Here is a 14953-nt window from a genome sequence, read left to right on the forward strand (position 1 = left end):
CTTAAGATCTGATTCAAATTTTACTTTTATGCTAAATTCTTTTGTAGTAAATTCTATCTCTACTTATTTTTTTCCCTTTCTCTACCATAATATAGCACTTCTTATATTGCACATTTCAATAATAGCTCATGTAACTAATTATGTTGCACCACTGTGAACTTTGTTTTCCCTATTCAATTCCATAACATTTATTAAGTATATGATATGTTTAAGACATTTTTTTTAGGTTTTGAGGGAATAAGACATATTTCCTGCCCTGAATCTGCTTATAGTTTAATGTTGAAGATAAGACTGATTCACAAATATTACAAAATAAAACAGCATATAGTAAATTCCTGATAGGATTGAAGACATGATAAGAAAACTAATTAGGTTTTAGTTCATTTGAGACAAGTAATTTTAGTTTTTCTCACCACAGCTAAAATAGTGCCTACTACTTAGATGGTATCTAATAAATATAAGTTGGATTGAAATATCTTATAAGAAAAAATTATCACCAATCATTTCCAAACAAATTACACATAATTTTTACAATAGGGAGAAATAATGTGAGTCATATTACCCACAAGTGTCTGAATGATCTTATCTAATCAGTAGAATATGGCAAAAGACTTTACTCAAAAACCAGGCAAAGAAAACAATAAAAAGAAGTAAAAAAAGAATGCTCAAATGCATCAAAATCATTACCAGCAAAATATTCATTTGCTTCTAAATAAAGAGGTTCATCTTTGCTAATGTTTTATTTATTTCAATCATTCCTTTCAAACTGTTATAATTATTAAAAGCACGAAAAAAAAAATACAATCAACAATAGATGTCAAGCTCAAAGGCTCCTGATAATTTACTTCAATCACTCTATTTTAAATTTGGGAAACCAAGGCCAGGAAAAGATATATAGTTTAGCGAAGACAGAATAGTTAGTTGGTAGCATGAGATAGGATGACAACAGTATTCCTAAATTTCAAACATTTTTTTTTTTTAATTTACAGCACAATTCCTTATATCCATTTAGAAATCAAATCATGTATACAAGAAATGGTTAATTGTTAATTTGTAAATTCTTAAATAGAAAATTTTTAAGAGGATAAAGCTTGATTTATATTAAAATTATATCTTAAAACCTTAAAATTTAATTTTTTGCATTAATGAAAATATTGACAAAGGACATTTAAAGAGTTGAAAAACAATGTAAATACATTTTTGTTACTCTTTCGTAAAATCTAAGCATTGAAGAAAACATGAATAAAATTCCTCTGTATAACTTTTCTGATCAGCATTTAGGGTCTGTTGGAAGATATTAGGAAAATAACAACTACAACCACAGTCATCATTATCATCGTCATCATAATTCACTCTCTCCAGAAACTGATACCATTTTTTATGTGTTAGGAAGTTAACAGTTGTTTCTTTGTTTGTTTATTCCCTTCATTCCAAGGCCAAATATTCTTCTTCATAAATTCCACCCATTATTCCTAGTTGTTTCCTCTGGGGATAAGCAGGAAAAAAAAAAATAATTCTTTTACAAATGAAAAGCAACAAATTATAAATAAATAGGTAGTGGATAAATAAATAGATGATATTTAACCACACCTTCATTGAATTAACAGAGAGCAAAAATAAACAAAAAGAATAAGCAAATCTTTAAAGAATTAAACTTGATATTGTTTTATTAACCTCTCTTTGAACTCATCTTTCTTCAACTTCTAAGGAGGGTTTTGTGAATTAATTTAATTCTTTTGAATACCACCAAAATTTTTTCACTGCCCTTAGCTTGGTCTCTTCTACCAAATTTGAATGTTCCTATTTGTTTAAATGGGCTAAAGATAAGATGTTACTAGTATTTGTTCTTTATCTATGTAGAACTGCAAGAAACAAACAAAAATAATGATTTGATTTCATATTCTTTTGGATTCCTTTGTAGTAAACACTACAAAACTTAGATACACTACTAAAATTAAGCCTTCTATGAGGCTGATTAAAACCTAATAAATTTATAGCTAGTAAAGAAAAATGATATCAAAATGTCATTAATAGTCTAAAGCAGCAATAAGAACTTTCCCTAAATGCTAAAATAAGATAATTCTGAACTTTTTTTTTTTTTTTTTTTTTTTTTTTTGTTAAGAAGGAAAGTTCCTTGTATTAAGCCTAAACCCATCTCCTTGTGATTTGTATGTAATGGTCCTAGTTCTGCATTTTAAGACTAAGTAAAAAGAACAAGTCCAATATCTCTTGTACATGATAAACATAATTAATTGTAAAAAAGATAGAGTTCAGTAAAATAGCTGGAGCAATGAGGATCAATGAAAGAATGCAAAGGTGTATTCTGCCTCCATAGGTAATTTCCCCTTTGTCCTTCTGTCATTTTGTGTTACATGCTGTGTTTTAGTGTCTTTTCTGTCTTTATCTACAAAATAAAGGAACCCTTTATCCTTTTCCCCCTTTTCAAAGAGCCTATGTTCTAGGGAAACACAATCTTGAGGTTAATAAAAAGGAAAAACAGATTAATTCAATCTTAGGTAATTGGAACTTGTCTTATATCCCTGTGTTCTGTCAGAATAAATTAATGCTACCTTGTTACCTAGAGTTACTTAGGTTCTAGAATCTATGAAAATAGAGGAAAATATTTAAAGATCATCATCAAGGAGAAATGAGAGATTAAAACTATTAATTTTAGCATTTTGTATTTAGTATCTCAGATAGAGTAATTATATTTCTCATCTTTCATTTTAATACTTGAAAGTGTTTTGCTATAGCTATTAGCATAAAGAAATGTTTTTATTCTGAGGTCCACACACCCCCTAAGGAGCCTTTACATAGATTTTAGGGGATCCATGAGTTTGAATGGAAAATAAATATTACATTTATTTTAAATTATTTAGTTTCCTTTATAATCCTTTGTATGTTATTCCTTGCATTATAAAAGATACTCCTGCCTGAAAAAGGTAATTCAAGGAAACTACCAAAAAAAATTCAAAGGATTGCTTGCATTGCTTCAACTAAAATGAGAAGCAAGGAGAATTTTCCATCTTTCTAAAACTAAGTATATTATGCTTTTTGTTCTTACAGACCTAAGTAACACTTATAAATGCACAAAGTAAAATTTGAGCTTTATCATGGTTATAAATACTTATCATTATATTAGCTCTACAAGAACTTTCTCCATCTCCTCTATTAAATGGGCATCTTCTGACCTTCTAGCCAAAGCCTTCTGATCCTGAGAATACTAGTATTGTGATGACCATGTTAACACCTTGGCTACCTTAGAATCTTGGTCTTTTGGGGTAGCATTCAGGAGAAATGGACACAGGAATCTCCCCACAGCCAGAAAGTCACTCTCGCTTTTCTTACTCCACCTTCCAATGCCTCTTACTATTCTCTGTATATACCCACAAATCAAGCTAGCACAGGATAGTGGGCTGGACCATTCTCCAAGCATATGCTAATAGAGTATGATAATTAGCCTTAAGTGCTCAGTTATCCAAGTGCATCTGCTCAGTTTCAACCCTTTACAAGTATAATTTCCTTTTCTCATCATATACTAGGTCTCTTATGTTCTAGATGCAAGATTAATTTCATAGTAGCTAGAAGAATTGTCCAAAATTATAAATGTAGTTAGTGACCAGAATAAAGCCAGAAGTCAGTTTTCTTGAAATTTTATCAAGAGGTCTCATCAATTTCTTTATTGTCTATTTTCAATATGCAAGAAGAGAGACAATATTTTCTCAGTGGACACTGCCTAGCACAAAGCTCTGCATTTTCACTGAGATTCTATTTACTCCATTTCTAGAGTCATGGTCAGTCTTCTGAAATCTGTCAGGGGCAAAGATGTCCCTTTGTGAGGTAAACAATCCATTGTAATGAATATCGATTTCAAGTAAGTTGAAGCAAGATGAACAATGTTACTCTAGATTAGTCTTATGTGTAGTTTAATAGCTTGAGAAAGGGCTCTAGGGTATCTAATAAATAAGCACCAAAGAGAAATAAAAGAGATGCTGGGTTGCTAGGAAACATGATCCTGCGCTTGTTTTATTACCAGCAGTCAGTAAGTGTAAAACAAACAATAACAATAGTCACCTCAAATGAAATCCAAAAGGCCTGCTGGAGAGTAGTAGAAAACAAATTATCTTCAGAGACAGCAGAGGCAGAGCTCCTTGCTAGATGAAAGATTTGAAGTAACTATTTTACTTGTTTGAAGAGTAGCTTTGGAATATTTGTGATGTGTTGGCCATCCTTGCCATGTAGCACATTATTAGATTGCAATGTACCTTCCCTTTTTCTAAATATTGAAGCTTGCCATGTCTTCTATATATAATGGGGTAACAAAGTAGCCTGCTGTATGACAGTTTCAACTTACAAGCTCTGCTTAGCTTGTTCTTACAGTGTTAGAAACACTGATCAATTCAATCTACTAAGTGAAGAGGAGGTGGGAGGTGAGAATGGAAGGTAGGAACCATTGAGTTAGTCTGTTATTCAAAAACTTCCTCCCCACCCCCTGAACTGAACTATATATCTTGTGAGACAGCAGAAACAAAAGTACAGGTTTCAGTCCTTGAAAAACTTCTGTTCCCCTTGCAGATACATGCAACCACCGATAAGAGAAATAAATAAATAATCATAATAATTACCGTCCCCAAAGAATCATAAAATGCAATTGCAAAATCATGTGATATAGGCTGTAAGTGTTCCAGGTACTCAAAGAAAACAAATCAGAGATGTTTATTTATGTCAAAGATTCATCATGGAAAAGGGACCATAGAGGTTAAGAAGAATTTGAAAGAAAGAATAAATATTTTATAAGAATTCCTACGTCCAATTTTTCTGGTAGTATAATCAACTCTATGTGTGTATGTATGTGTCTCTCTCTCTTTCTCTCCTCTGTCTCTCTCTGTCTCTCTCTGTCTCTCTGTCTCTGTCTCTCTCCCTAATTAGCACAAAAATTGCCCAATATATATATCATTTCTATATGGGAATAGAAGGACAATATTAGTTACCAATGAAAGCATTTCCCTAGTCATACTCATAGATTTGGCCCAGATAAATTAATTATTCCCTGTTAAATGTCAAGATTAGGATACCACATACATTTCATATAGGACAACATGGTTTTCAGATTTTATTTGCCATACATTTTTGACATGACCTAATAATGTCAATGGTGAACTTTTCTGCTTATCTATTTTATGATATATTAGCATTTAGAAAATATGCCTCTTTGTGTGAAAAAACATGTGCCAAGAGATATTAGCATGATGGGCATGTCAGGTTGAAGAGTGAAGTTCCCATAAGGGAATTTGTTTCCCAATTTGCCATTGGGAAAAAGGTATGAATATTAGAGAGATACTTATCTCCAATATCATGCCTTCCATTAAATTAAGATTATATAACCAAGGTATTGGTGACTTACAATATGGAAAAATGAATGGCTTTTTGGGAATTTTCTTTAACCCTACCTCTCAAATGTAATTAATTATGTGCCACACAATAATTATGTCTGATTCTATAAGAAGACAGACCTTGCAACTCCAAAGAACTTATATTTATAGTCAAACTTCTATGAATTAACATAAAAGAACTTTAATGCTTAGAGCTCCTACTCAGAATTTATCCTCACTTTCAAGAGCCTTTGACAAAAAGTATAAACATATTTTCAGACTTATGACTAGGCAATAAGTGATAATTCTGCTCACTCTAACACCTTTCCTTCACCTTTTCAAAAAATGTAGCACATGTTGATATTGCTCATGGAGCATAGCCGTGAGGCATTAATAATTGAGTGTTCTACAGATGGAACTTTAAAAACAAAGGACCAGTTTTCTCCATGGAGGTTATTCAGAAGAGGGACCAAACCTTAGAGATCTCTGTAACTATATATCAACCTTTCTCCCTTTGGAAGTAAAATAATCTCTGCAGGCTATTATAGTGATGTGTATATCACATCACTATATGGATGGAGAGAAGCAGAAGAACGAGTTCCAAGAATGGGAAAAATCAGAGGAAAATAAAAGTTTGTAAAAATATATTAAAAACTTAAAATGCCAGCAGAAAGATAATCAATATAGATGCATGTATAAAAACAAGAATAATTAGATAAAATATTGTTTGAACAAGTAAAAGACCTGAAAGTTTTTACTATTACAGCACTTTTTGTCTTTCTGATTGGCTACAAACTACTGTAGTGTCCTCTTACTCTTCTTTTTCTACTTATTCTCTTTTCTAATGGCCCAATGAAAGGGCATTAGCCTGGTGTTAGAGCCTATTTCACATCCTATATCATCTGTGAAAATTTCAGCAAGCCATTTCACCTTATGGGACTGGTTTGCTCATTTGAATAATTATAGAGATGAAGACAGAATATCACTGTGGTTGCTTTCAAACCTTGATGTCATAGTTTTTATTATTTCTTCCCTTTATTCTCAAAGTTCAAATTGAGTGATCAGAGGATGGTAAAACTTTCCTAATTCTGCTCCAAAATAAAATGGATAACAGATAGTAATGTTACCCATGGGACATTTTACAAACAAAGATTAGGTGATCATTTCGGGGAAGAATATTACAGAGGAGGTTTTTGTAGAGGAACCAGTTGAACTAATTTACCTCTGAGTTCTTCTGTAATTCACATATTCTATAAATCTAAAACTTTCCAGCACCTCAAAGGTGACCTAGACCAGGGATTCTTAATTCTGTGTGTGTGTGTGTGTGTGTGTGTGTGTGTGTGTGTGTGTGTGTGTGTGCATCATGGGCCTCATTGATTATATCTGATGACATCCATGGAACACTTTTCATAAAGTTATTAATTATAAAATACAAAGCACAAACTATTCCATAGGAAAGCCAGAATAATAAAGCACAATTATCAAAGTTTATTAATATTTCATAGACCCTAGGTTAAGTACTCTTGATTTAGATGAATGGTTAACAAACTATAGCCAATAGGCCAAATTCAATCCACTGCCTGTGGATGGCAAGGTTGTAAGCTAAGTATGTCTTTTTTTGTTTGCTTTTTTATATTTTTTGGGGAAAAAAGAATATATAATGACAGGAATATCATGAAATAAGTATTTCAGTGTCCATAAATAAAGTTTTATTGAAAGGCGGCATAGTTTATTTATTCATATATTGTCTATGGCTGTCTTTCTTCTTCATAGTTTCAACAAAGAGTATGTGTGCACTGTCTGGTTTACCTTGCTGCTCAAGTGTACTACAAATTTCATTGACACAATAATAACTTGACAGCATTTCAACTGCACATGTATCACTTTGCATGGCATTTTACATATTTTTATTACCATGAAAAACTAGTGATGTCAAAACAAGAAAAAAGTAGAGAAGTGGACTTCAAATAACATGTTTTTATGGCTCAGTGGAGTGAGCAGTATTTTATTAAAAAATTAGATGGCAAAGAATGGTTGCTTTTTACATTGCAATGACACTTGATATGCTAAAACAATACAATATACCTTGACACTATAACACTTAGCACTCATCACAACATTCCTAAATCATAGGAAAGCACAATTTAGGAGGGAAAAAAAGAGTATTTAATCACAGAACATAGTTTTGACAAAAAAAAAAAAAAAAATGAGAATGAGACTGTAACCAAAGTAAGTGGGCTCACTTGTTAGTCAAGCAATCAAAGTTCTTTTTGGTTTGTTTTTCTTTCCATTATGATGAGCTAATTAAGTCATGTTAAATTGCATCACCAAGAGAAATATGCTTAAAGAAAATAAATTTTAAAAAATCTTAATGTTTTGATTCAATTAAAATCATGTGCTTATGGATTGATACCTGCATTTGGCAAGATCTATCTGAATGTAAAAATATGTTCATAGATGAAGTAAATACATAAAACTTCATTACAAGTTATCATAAACATGAACATTTGCAATTCATTTTTATGTTAGACGATATTAACAATTAAACACAAAATTATTCCTCCCTTCAGGAAGAAAAAAAATCTAACATTTTCATTAATGTACCTATAAAATGTTTGAATTTAATTTTCTTTGTTATATTCATCAACAAATATTTTCAGAAATTTATTTTTCTGGGTATAAGTACCTGCACAACAACCTCACTTTTACTTTATGGACTGCCTAACATATCATGCTTTTTCCAGAAAAAGTTAGCCTAATTCTGATCTAATGAATATTTCCGACTATAAAGCTCTTGAGGGCCAGATTAAAATTGGAAATTGCTTAACAAAATAAAATAAAAATACCTTAAAACATAGGTAATGTCAATTTGTGATTTTCTAAATGAGTAGAAATTGTTTCTATTTGATCTTGATTAAGCCAGAATTTTAGGATGATGAAAATTATGCCCAGAAAACATAATTGATTTGTCCAAGGTTATTACAGGTTGTTATAATGAAAGCCAAGATTCAAAACCCAAATTCAGAATTTATCCTTCTATTCTTGTGATCAGAAATGATTCATATAAAAAAAATTAATGCAACCTCTTCTGAAATTTAATCAAAATATCAAATCTTCTTTGCATTTAGCTATCTTATTAATACACTCTTCCATTAATATTTAAACGGGAACTTCTCTTTGCAGATTGTCAACTCTTTTTATAAACAATCCTATCCAATGGTTTGCTCTCTTAAATGAGAGCGAATGATCAAAGTATTTGCCTTACAGAAGACCATTCTTTAAAAGACTTGAAATCTTATAGGTTTTTTTTTTTTGGTAGTTGTTGTTGTTTAATGCAAGTGCATATTTAAATGCTTTCAAAAGTATCTAATTAGATATAGTTCACATCCTACATTTGATGTTTATTACCTGTAAAACTTTGGGAAAGCCATTTTATTCCCCTGGGAGTCAGTTTCATCATTTGAATACTGAGAGAGTATATCACTAGAGTCACCTTCTACCTAGATATGATATAATAACCTTTCAATTATTGTTTCCTTTCATTCTCAAAGTCCAAATTAATTGATCAGTAATGTTAGTTGAAAAAAAAAGCATGATGGCCATATCATAGATGAAGAACCTGAAGAACTGAGAAGTAACTTTATTTGTTATAGGTTACACTGTGAATTAATGTCATATCTGAGAGAAGGGTCCAGACATCTTTAACATAATGCAGATAAAAGGCTTGGTGTTTGTGTGTGTGTGTGTGTGTGTGTGTGTGTGTGTGTGTGTGTGTGTGTGTGTGTGTTTATAGATGGCTGACAGGTTGGGAAACATGTTTGTTTTTTTGTTTGTTCGTTTTTCCACCCGAAAGCTTACATAAATGTCTTACATGAAAAGATGGCTTACCAGGACTTTTATCTCCTGAAATTTCCAGAGGTAATTTCTGAGAATGAATAGCAATCCAAATAGCTTGGTCTTTTTGCCTTCGCTATTTTTCCTCCAATAACCCCCTCATTTCAGAAAAATCTGAAGCGTTTTATTAACTTAGTTAAAATGAGTCTCCTCTGAGATCTGTTTTGTAGCTTTTTAAAAGTTTGCACTTTCCCCTGAAGTCACAAGTGTTATCAGCAGAGGTTGTGAAAAGCATATGGCATTGTGATATCTTGTGAAAATATTCTCTCTGAACATTTCCTTACTGCAAATAAATCTCAGGGAGTGTTGCAGTTAGTGAACATGAGAATTAGAAAATGACTTCTCCAAATATAGAGGTTATTATTCCTTCCTAATGCCACACAGAGGGACAGAGTGGGAAGCTCATAGAAGCAGAGATGGAGACAGAAAAAAGGCACAGAAAAATGCAGATAGATACAAAAAGACAAAATAGATACAGACTATTACATATTGGTTCACAGGACTTTGAGACATGTCAACTACACTATAGAAATTAAGGTGGGCATTTTTCTGAATAAACTCTAGCATCTAGCATTGTCTAGTGAATTGGAATGAACTGAATTGAATTGAACTAAATATGTGATATGGCTACCAAGATAACACAAACTTACACAATATTAACCAAGGCAACTATGGTAGGTGATAACCTGCCTTTATAACACTACATTCAGTATTGTATGCCACATTTTAGGAAGGATGTTGATGTGAAGAAGTCCCCATAGAGGAATGTAACTAGAATGATAAATGGACTTGAGTTTTTGGATTATATAGAGAGATCCTTTGAAGAAATTAGAGACACATTTTCCCCTAAAGAATCTTTTAGAGAGGACCTGATTATTCTGTATAAGTTTGTAAATGCTTGTGATTTGGGTCAGGAATTTCACTTATTCTCTTTGGCCCAAGAAGCCAGAATTAAGTGCAATGGATAGAAGCTATAGTGAGGCAAATTAAGGTACGATGTAAGGAAAAAACACATAAAACATTAGAGTTATCTACATATATAATGTCAATTCACCTAATATCTCTATGTTCTAAGTTTTTTATTTTGTTTTATCTATAAAATAAAGAGTGTTAGATTACATAAGCTCAAAGTCTATTTCTCTCCAATCTATGAGCTAACAAACTTTGTCAGTAGATACTATATTTTCCTTCAAAGCAAATATATTCTTCAAGCAAAATGTGAATAATTATTCATGAGATATATTTGAGACATGGAGCAAAATACAGTAACATTTTTCTTTCCTGGTATGGATTATATAATTCATTTCATACACACACACACACACACACACACACACACACACACACACACACACACATATATATATATATATATTTCTATTTATATATATACATATACATATATACATACATATATATATACACATATATATGTATATATTTATGTTTATATATATATAAACTCATTATATATGGGTTATATAATTCATTATATATTTCAATTCAAACAACTCTGAAATTTAAGGATTTAGCTAATTGATTTATACTGAATTGAGGGAGATCCATTGTTGGTAAAGCTCATATGTAGACATAGTATTTATTTGTGTAATACTGTTACCATTTGAAAGTGTTCTTCATTTCAATCAAATACCCAATCAAGACAGCAGAAATGTTATTTTTCTATATAACTAGACCAAAGTGTTTGTTTAGTAAGTAAGGATGATTTCTTTAAAATCAAACAAAAGCCAAATGAAAAGTCTTTCAGCAAATTAAAAAAAAAATTATTCCAAGGATTTCTGAACATAAAAAGAGTACCTGAATATCATAGGAATTAAACAGTTTAAGCAATCATTCTACAATGAAGTCAATGAACACTCCTACTTGTGTTAATTGAGGCATCTACAAGAAAGAGCTTACCACTTCAGTTATCTTACTTTTCTGTAAGTGTCATTACCCTAATAAGGGTGTGGATTCACTACTTCTGCTCAGTCACTTGACATTTGAGCAATGTGGATTCAAGGGGAAATCTTCTCTTTTTATCTGGATATTGGCATGGGCCAATAATGCAACAGGTTTGAGCAGGCAACATACATCAGCCTTGTTATTTTGCCTCATTAACCACTTTAAAGCCTGCTGGTCTTTCTGCTTTTAATCCTAAATAATTATCACTTTGGAGTACTGGGTACCTTAGGACACCGGTTTTAATTAGTCATTTAGAGGGCAATTCCCCACAGCTAATGAAAAATGAGAAGAAAGCCAACTGAGCAAAGGGAATATTGGAGGGAGTGCCTTTATTGTAACCTCTCAGCAAGATTAGTGATACTAAAACTTAGTGACAGGTTTTTGCCTTCTCTTAAATCTCTAAGCACTGTCACCTACTCAGCACTTAATTTTCTAAGCTGAATGGCCAGTCCTGTCAGGAATTATGGTTTGTGTTTCTGTCATCATCTCCAAAATGGATATGATCTCAAAATGTCATTTAGATTTGAACTCATTATTCTTAACAATTCTCCTAGGAGAAAAAATGGGTGGTAAATATGATCATAGGCTTTAAATGCAGAAAATGTAGTCCATAGACTTTATGAGACACAAATGGAAGTTGCTGAATAGAAAATTTAGGTGTTTTTTTTTGATGAATACTAACATGAAATTATTATGAATTATTAAACAAAAACCCAAAGCTTATGGCAAAATATATACATATATATTTTTATATGTAGAATTAAACATAAGATGGCAATAAGCACATATATAATGAAATGTGTGTATATGCACATGTACACCATATGTGTGTACATCTGTGTGTCTGTCCTGTATATATTTATGTAGATAGCCTGTAGTCACAAACATGTGTAACCTCTTTTTGGCCCATGTTTTTCATTAAAAATATGTTTCAAAATGTTTATATTTCAGGATCCACCCAGAAGTTCCTTGGGACTTCAATCCCAATTGGATCACAGGATAGGTATTTTTTGAATAGAGAATTTTTTGGGAAAAAATGAAATTAAAAAAAATTACCTTTGGTCTGATATAATTTTCTTTCTACATAACATCTCCACTTATAGGGAAATACTAAAAGTTCAGAGGATGTGGAATTATTGATTAACTACCCTAAATCCTACAACTATTGTCCTCTCTGAAGGAGACATAATGACAGCTAAAAAGAATAATGGACAGCTGGAGAATGGCTGAATAAGTTATGATTTGTGAATGTAATGGAATGTTATTGTTCTATAGGAAATGATGAGCAAGTTGGTTTCAAAAAGTCCCGGAAAGAGTTACATGAACTAAGTAAAGTGACCAGAAGCAACAGACTATGCCAAATTTTGGATATATCCAGAAAAATAAAATCAATTCCTGCTTTCTAGGAATTCATTGTTAATAGAGAGCTAATATAAAATAATTACTTACAAGAAATATACAAGATATATTGGAAATAACCCACAGAAGAAATTAGAATAAGGGAGATAGGGAAAGATTCCTGTAAAGGATAGAATTTTGGCTGGGATTTGAAAGAATTCAGAGAAATCAGGGGATAAAGACAAGAATAGAGATCATTATAAGGACAGGAAAGAGAAAGTGAAAATGCCCAAACTTGGGAGATGGATTTTCTTTTTCAAGAAATGTCAATGAGACAAGTATTAAAGGACCACAGAGTACATGCAATGTGAGCTGTAGGAAGCCTGGGTATTGGAACAATAGAAGAGGTTCTAAAATGTTTTGAATGTCAATTAGATGATTTTATATTCTTTCTTTCAGAAGCCACTAGATCTTATTGAATTTTGAGTTTGGTAGTGTGGTGATAAAGCAACTGGCTGATACAGTGGATAGAGGTGGCACTAGATAGCTAAGTGGTGCTGGGCTTATATTAAGGAAGACCTAAGTCCAAATTTTACTTCAGACACTACTAATTATATAACAGTGGACAAGTCACTTAACCTGTTTGCCTCAGTTTTATTAACTATGAAATGGATGTAATAATAACATATAATTTGCAGTGTTTTATGAAGATAAAATGAAATATTATTTATAAAGCTCTTAACATAGTGCTTAGCATATTGAATAAACATTCCTTGTCCTTTCCCTCTTTTTTTCTCCATCACCAAGAAGGCACTTTAAGGTCAGTTTGCCAGTTTAAAGGACAATTGGCAGCAGTGGAGAAACTGGTGGCTAGAAGATCAACTAATAAGTTATGACTACCAGGTGATGGAAGTGTCAGAGGAGAGAAGAGAACACAGTCAAGAGTTGTGGCAAAAGTCAAATCTATAGGCTTTGTAATAAATTGCATATAAAAGAGAATGTATAACCAAGGGTGGTACTTTAGGTTAAGAGTCTGAATGACTAGGTTAATGGCACCTTCAGTAATATTTAGGAAGTCTAATATCAAAAAGTATTTGAGAGAAAAGATAATGAATTTAGCTTTCAACATTTTGATTTTAATATGTGTACAGGATAATTCAGTTCAAAATATTCAAAATATAGGTGGAGATATAAGCCACTGCCCCACCAATATCAGGCTAGAGATTAGACTAGGATAGGGAAACAAGATTTTGGAATCAATAACATAGAGTAACAGGAGTTAGGGTGATTGCTAAGGGAAATAGCATAGAAGGAGAAGATAAGAGAACCCAGAACAGAGACCTATGGGATGCTTCTATTTTAGTTATTATTTTGTTTTTAATCCATGACTTGGATTAAAGTATAGATTCATCCTTTTAAAATTTGCAGATAAAAAAAGCTCAGTGGAATAGCTAAGACCCTCCATTATACAGATCAAAAAGATTATGACAATGTAGAAGATTGAACTGAATCTAATTAGATGAAATTAGTCTTTTATTTTCTTTCCAATAATCATCTTGACAACTTCCAAATGAAGGTTTCAGTGCATAGTTCTACAACAGTTTGAATAAAAAGAGGTGGATAGATTAGAAATTGCCTGGCCAATAAGAACAGTAATATAACAGCCAAAAAGTATATTCAAGCATGGGCTGCATGGAAGAGAAAAATAGCACAGAGAACTAATAAGTATGTGTCCCTCTATTTTGCTGTGATCACAGGAATGTTACAACCAACTCTTGGGGTCTCTGTTTACAAAGGACTTTGTTAAGCTAGAAATCACCTCGAATAAGGGAACCAGTAGGAAAAAAGACTTTCTGTCCATGTGAGAAGAGGATTGGCTGAAGATACTGAGGATATTGAGCTTAGAAGCAATATAATTCATAGGGCTGAGTGTATTATGTATATGTATATGTATATGTATATGTATATGTATATGTATATGTATATGTATATGTATATGTATATGTATATAATATATGTATTATCTACTTTCAAATATTTGGAGGATTTTCATATAGAAGGTGGATTGAAGTCATTTGCAAAGGAATGAACTGAAGTAATAAAAAGAAAAGTTGTAAACATGGAAGTTGTAAAAAGAAAAAATTAGTTTTCAATTTAGTTTCAATACATTTGAATTATAAACATCCAAAAATATAACAGTCTGTCTTTTTCTCTCATCTTTGTCCCTTTATTTCTGTCTCTCCTCCTCCTTCTCTTTTTCCTCCTCCACCATTTCCACTTCCTTCCTGCTGTATATGTATATGTATAGACAGATCGATAAATAGAATAATATTTCTGCTATCAAGCTAATGTATACTCATTCACCAATACACAGGAGTAAATATGTG

Source organism: Sminthopsis crassicaudata, chromosome 3 (genome assembly GCF_048593235.1).
Source record: "Sminthopsis crassicaudata isolate SCR6 chromosome 3, ASM4859323v1, whole genome shotgun sequence".
Classification (NCBI taxonomy): domain Eukaryota; kingdom Metazoa; phylum Chordata; class Mammalia; order Dasyuromorphia; family Dasyuridae; genus Sminthopsis; species Sminthopsis crassicaudata.